The 7,230-nt window shown below is 31.8% G+C and overlaps 1 protein-coding gene across 1 annotated transcript in view; it reads right to left on the reverse strand.

The window, feature by feature from the left end:
- Positions 1–7,230, reverse strand: part of LOC111380643 (G-type lectin S-receptor-like serine/threonine-protein kinase At4g03230) — a 78,355-nt gene that overhangs the window by 2,322 nt on the left and 68,803 nt on the right. The gene's annotated exons all lie outside the window — the stretch shown is intronic.

Consider the following 7,230-nt stretch of genomic DNA (forward strand, 5'->3'; position numbering starts at 1 on the left):
AGGTAGTCCAAAAATAATTGGGGTAGTTGAGTCAACGTGCTTTGAGAATGGCAAATAAAATATGTATTCCATTAATCAATGGACCGCAAGAATGTAAGCAGTGCCAGCCTTGGGAATTTTGGGGTTGGGACAAATTTCATAAATTAGACTCCAATGTTGTTGACTGTTATAAATTAATTGGTCATTAATTTACAAATCAAAAAATTTAATTATGCAAGTTGTTTAAAGAGGAAGTAACAACCCTTCTCACTTTTTTGAGCATGTGACTGACAACATTTAATGTCAGCGAACTTAAAATTGTACAAAAATAAAATATTTTGTGTACAATTTATTTTTTATTTTTTCTAAAATGATGTAAAAAATGATGCAATTAAATCAAGAAACTAAAACTTAAAATATTAAGATCTTATGCTTGGATATGTTGCAACTTCTCAACTATTAACTTGATTTTAAACACGTAATTCTCCACATTCTTAGTCTTTCAAGTATATTAGAGCCTCTATTATATCTTCTTTTAGCCTTGATCGTTTGTAATCTTTCCATTTAAAATAAACACAATCTCGAATGCTACTGTAAACACCAAAGGCATTAGTAGATCATGTACAATTTTTGCTACAATTGGGTATTATTGTTTATTACACCTCCACCACTATAGAAAATCAAGTTTCTCTATTCCTTTTGGTTCTGAAGTACTATTAACATCTGCACTTTGTAATACTTAGATTACTCGGAGGATATTTCAACATTTGTATCATCACCTACTGTTCTAAGTAGTGATTAACTACTACTAACTAAGGGAGTACTTTTATAGGAGTTTAGAGAATCCCATAAATCATGTGAAAGAATTACGCTATTCTTTTGACTTTGGGGAGTAGAATTGCACTAACTTTCCTTTTCAGCATGATTGTTATACATTTCACTTAGAAGAATTTCTGCATTTACAGGTAAAAGTGGTACTTCCATAGTCATGTTCTGTGGAATTTCCTTCTTAATAGTTTTAGTGCCTTCTAAATTAAATCAAGGGTCTTTTATCGAGGCTAAAATAAATAAAGTGGGCAACATATCCCAATATTTTCGAAATTTTTCCTTCATAGAAAATATTACATCAACAAAACGTGGTGAACTCTTATATTTAATAAATATTTTAGCAATGTAAAAAAAATTGTAAAACAAGGCAAGAAGTAGTATAGTAAACTACTGCACGCATTTGCGGCACCATAAAAAGTCTTCAAGAAGTTTTTAACACAAAATGCAAATTTCCAATCATAATCTTCTAAATTATGATGGGAGCAATAAATTTGCCTATCATTATAACACAGTTATATAACTTTATCATAATTTTGCCATGAATGAAATATAAGGAACGTAGAGTTTTATCTATGATTAAATCAATGACAAATGCATGTTCTCTCTAGTAAGCCATGCTCCGCACACATTATTAAATGCTTGTTTACGAGACGATGATATAGTAATAAATTTTATTGCTTTTCTAAAAAAATAAACTATTAAATTGAATTGGGGCATTATAACTTTATTTTTTTTAACATTTTTAAATGAACTAGAACAACTTTAAAAGACGTTAGATATTCTATGATGTGACTCCCATCAACTGCCAAATGTGGCAGGCATTAATTGCTTGTCACTCTTGCATCAAGATGATAGGCTAGCCTGCTTTTTGATGCGCATAAGCCCATATATGTGCTTGCTCGAGTTCAGGACAAATCTCATTTTCGAGGTGTTAGCAGGTCATGTGCAATTTTTTCAAGCACATGCTATTTACGAGAAGGAAAGTAGTTTACGAATACTTTTCCTCTTCTACTAGTCAAATGATGCTGGCTTGATTTGTAATCCATGAAGGTGTGGGGTGGAGGGAGTTATGTCGAGTTGGACTTAGGGATACATAGGTAGACCAAAAAAATTGGGGTTGTTGAGTCAACTGGCTTTGAGAATGACAACTTATGTTGTAAATCAATACATTTTGAGCAAATATGTATTCCATTAATCAATGTCCCGACAAGAATGTGAGCAGTGTCGGTTCCGTGATTTTTGAGGCCTGGGCGAATTTCATAAATTAGGCTCCAAAATTGTAGTATATGTGTAAAATCTATTAAGTGTATTTTGGAGTTAGTAGTGAACTTGTTAATTTAAAACAATAAAACAACAAATAAAATGTATATTATAATCAAATAATAAAATCGATAATGTTCCAAACAATCAATTAAATACTATTCTTCTTGCAATTTTAAAGGCAAAAACATTATTAAATTTGAATAATCTACCTAGTTAGATCATTTCTTTCTCAATTGATAATATATTCAATTCAATCAATCTTTGCCAATAATTGATTGGAGATAAGGTATTATTAAAAGAAATTGTAAGTAATACAAGCATTTGGGATGTCTTCAAATATTGGAGCACATCAATTACTCTTGTTGCTTCACTTGATATATACACCCCAAAAATACAAAGGCAGCTAGATGATGGCCACGGTATTCCTCTCACACTCAGCTACCTCCATCATGAAACCATGTCTTAGGGCAAACAACAGTCCAGCTTGGAGTGCCATTACTTCAGCTACAGCAGGCAAGAAACCCCCCCCCCCCCCCCCCCCCCCCACACCCCACCACAGCAGGCAAGAAACCCCCCCCCCCTCCCAATACAAGAAACATGATCAGCTACCACCACGCCCCTAGTGGTCTCGAATCACAGAAAAAACAAGGCTAAATTTCTTAATCTATGTTCACTAGAACCTCCACCCTCGCATGAAAATTATAATTGTCTTGATTTACACAAGGTTTTTGGGTGGTGCAATGCAGGCTACTTACGGGCCAGCAAAGGGACGATCATGTCCAGGTGCATAGACGACAAGTAGTTTTTTTAATTTTCTAACATAAAACTTTAAAAAGGTCTTCCACGAGCCACATATACAACTCTACTCACAGCGAATCTAGGATTTTATTTAAAGACTCAAATTTAAAAAATTCAAGTTTAATTAAATTTATGTAGAAATAAGGCGCAAGGCAACATCTATTTAATATTTTTTTTAAATACAAATTATTATCTATTGTAATTAGCAAATAAATAAAAAATTAGTCACATGATGACAAATGAAGTACTTACTAATTGTTTAGTAGAATAAAATTGAGGAACATGAATCTAAATATTAGCAAAAAAAATAAAATGAAGGTATTAAAACGTAAGTGTAATAAAAATGCAATTGATTAAGCAAGTAGCAACATTATAATATAAAATCAACCCACAGTAAATGAATATCATGGAATTTAATGAAAAGAGTTAAAATTTTACAATTTTTTAAATTAATTTTTCTATTATTATGTGAAAATAAATTCAAAAATTTGAAAAAGATGACCATTTTTAAAAATTACGCTCCTTCAAAGAGAAATGAGAATTCTATATTTTTTCTTTAGAGTCCACCCAATCAATAGTAAGTCACATTTTACATGTCCATATCTATGTCAATATTATTCACTCTTGGTAAATATAAAAATGATAGCCAAAATAATATTCACGATGTTTCATCTCTTTTTAGTATTATTTTTTCTATTAATTTGATTGCATAACCATAAAAATATGGATGGTTATATTACCACGACAATTTTTACTTGATACACCACATTTCAATTATAGTGAAGCCCCTTAATCTTTGCTCATTGTAGCAATTATTTTCTTCACTATTTTTTTGTCGAATTCTTATCTTCAACATTTCATTATTTAGTATGTCTCGTCCTTGTGATGATTTATATCAAAATATTTTGTTTTCATGTTTTCAAATGAGGAAAAATTATTTTTCGCACTTTTTATTTACTATTTTTTTTCAAAATATGATGAGAAAATAAATTGTTTTACGTCATTTCTACGAACTTTTGGAAATAAAATTGTTATCAAATATAAAATATTATAACTAACGAAAAGTTAGAGAATAAGAATGACATGAAAAACTTTTAGGGACATAAGTACTTCCCAAGTCAAGTTCTCTGAAATTTCATTTTTAATAGCTTTAGTGCCTTCTAAATTAAATCGAGGATCTCTTATCGAGGCTAAAATAAATAAAGTGGGCAACAATTCAATATTTTCAAAATTTTACGTCCATAGAAAATACTATATCAACGAAAAGTACGCGAACTCTTGTATTTATAAAATATTTTAGAAATATAGAAAAAATATTGTAAAACAAAACGAGAAGCAAAATAGTAGACACTACTGCACGCAAAAAATCTTCTCGAAGTTCTTAACACAAAATGCAAATTTCCAATCATAATCTTCTAAATTTTGGTGGGAGCCATAAATTTGCCTATTATTATAAGACATTTATATAACTTTATCATAATTTTGTCATGAATGAAATATATGGTTCGTAGAGTTTTATCTATGATTAAATCAGTGACAAATGTTCTCTCTAATAAGCCATGCTCTGCACACATTATTAAATGTTTGTTTACGAGACGATGACGTAGTAATAAATATTATTGTTTGTCTAAAAAAATAAACTATTAAATTGAATTCGATCTTTATAATTTAAAAAAAAAAAAAAAAATTGGTTAACTTTTTGAAATGAATTAGAACAGAGACATTAGATGTTCTGTGATGTGACTCCCATCAACCACCAAGTGTGGCAGGCATTAAATGCTCACGTTTGAGGCTTGGCTCATATAAACAAGCTTCTAGTCAGGTCGGCTCGAGTTTTTCCAGTCGACCCACAATCATCCAAGCCGACAAGGTCGTATGTCACCATTAAATTTAATACTAAAAAAGACAAAAACCATTGAAAGAAAAATAAAATTACAAGAAAGAGGAAAAGATAACAGACTGAGATATGGATATGGGTTGGACTAGACAGTGCTACCTCTGTCCGCCTCAAATTTTAGTAAAATTGGTATGTTAACAAATTTCTTTCTCAAATAGCTCATAGTGTTTGCTGCAAACTTATAAAAATTTGAGTTGGCATATTGGAAAAGAGAATACAAGTAGTTCACGCTTGTTACCAGAACGATTTCGTCGACACGTTTCTTTTTCTCATAGCAAAATAAGAATAATTTAATTTGAGTCAAATTCTAACGGTGTGCAATCTTGTCTCACTTGGCCAACCTTCAGCAAAATGTTGGTGAAATAAGATAACAAACTATGTATATCTACAGGATTTTCACCGAGGAAGCGTGGACAAGACTATCAATTCTTCAAAATCCTACTCAACATCTGATGTAACCATTGTGGATAAATGTACAATTAGAGTTCAGTAGTTGGAAAGAGGTGTACAAGAGATTGCTACTCAAACAAATAGTTTGTTTGAACCGTTTAGAACCATTTTGTCAAAAAGGAATTATTTGCACAAGATTACATATACTTTGCTAAACATTTCACACAAAATTTGGATCAAATTCAACTTAATTTCATGTACAGTTCTTAGTAGGAAAATAAAATGTCTAAAGAGCAACCGATTGTCTTTGCTCACTTCGGTCATAGATGTTATGATATAAAAGCCAGACGAAGGTCCTAAGTATTCTATTCCAATCAACTATAAAAATTTGAAGGAAATGCAAAATAGGATATTGCTAATTTGACTCTATATGAATCTTAATTACAGCATTAAAAGGATAAAAACGTCAAGAAACCAAATCACAAAGAAGTCATAACTAAAAGCAAATATTCCACTCTCAGAAACTTAAAAGCACAAAGATTTATTAAATCCTCAAATTTGTTCTCAAAGAGCTCCCAGAGATCCCTCACTGCGGCTTCTGCCAATAGACATGTGGAGACTGAAAATACTACAATCTCATCATTTGTTTCCCACACACAATGAAACAGACGGAACAGCTACAGAAATAACCTCAGTACTCTTGGTTCCCAAGATTATGGTACAAGTTGAAAGGTACTTGAAATCCCCAACCCAGGCCAAACACAGTTCATAGTTGTCAAGTTAGTATTCACAAACTTTAAGCTTCATCCTTAAATCTAATTGACTATCTCAAGTAGGCTACTTTGGACTCATTTCAATGTCGAAATTACTTTTAATCCGACTTTCAGTATAAACCAGTCACATCAATTATACTGCTTTTCCTCATCTTGATAAGATTTAGACAATACACATATTTTAATCCTTCAAAAAGTTTATCGATGTGCTATTTTTGAAAATTCAGCTACAAATTCATATCTTATTAATCTACCAACAAATTTTGACAAACAAGATTAAAGAAATATATCATAATTCAGTCATGAGCGCCAAATTTTTAAGCAATGATCAGGATTATTTGTTTTATCATGGAAAAAGAAGTAAAGAACATATCATGTCCAATCCTTAATATTTATTAAAGTACAATTCCATAGATCCCATCTAGAACTTTCCTGTTATCTTTTATTTTAATCTACCAACCAATTTTCACAAACAAGAATGAAGCAAATATAACCTAATTCTGTCAAGTGCACAAATTTTACGAACAATGATCAAGACATTTTGTATTTTGTTATGGAAAAAGGTAATACCATGTCCAATCTTAATAATCAATTGTAGTTTAGGTCAAGCACACAAAGTCTTGAAAAATCTCCACTACAAGAAAAAAGACCTTTTGCAACATACAAAAGACAACATTCACCAATTGCATGTCATGTTGCTAAAAGGGGTCTATTGCAACATTCAACAAGTGTACGTTGCTATTGGTTGACTAAATTGAGTTTTGACAACGTTTTTATAAGGAATTTTGCTAAAATGCCCTTTTGCAACGTTCGCAGTCCGTTGTCGTTCAATTTTTTTTGCAACGTGCAATGCGCATTGCTTTTAATGTTTTAGCAACATGCAGTACGTATTGCCATCATTCAGTTTTAGCATCACGCATTAGATGTTTCAGCGACGCGCTCTTGAATGTTGCCAGTGTCATTAAACATTTTAACAATGTGCACATGAATATTGCCATTAATCTTTTTTGCAACGTTCACTGTACGTTGTCGTTAAGTATTTTAACAACGCTCTTTGAACGTTGCCATTAATCTTTTAGCAACTTTGCTGTTATTTGGATCCGATCTAAATCACTTAATTTGAACCGACTCAAATTAAAAACCTAATTTCAGGTAAAACAGAAAGCAAGGCAAGCCATTGAAGATTCCTCTCTACTCCTCCACTGCCCCGCCTGTAAGACAAGGAAAGTTGTACAGCGAGTTGCCTTTCCGGTTCCATCTCTCCCCACCGTTTAACGCACGCCATCTTCAAATACATGACCC

This window comes from Olea europaea, unplaced genomic scaffold, assembly GCF_002742605.1.
Source record: "Olea europaea var. sylvestris unplaced genomic scaffold, O_europaea_v1 scaffold218, whole genome shotgun sequence".
NCBI classification, from domain to species: Eukaryota; Viridiplantae; Streptophyta; class Magnoliopsida; order Lamiales; family Oleaceae; genus Olea; species Olea europaea.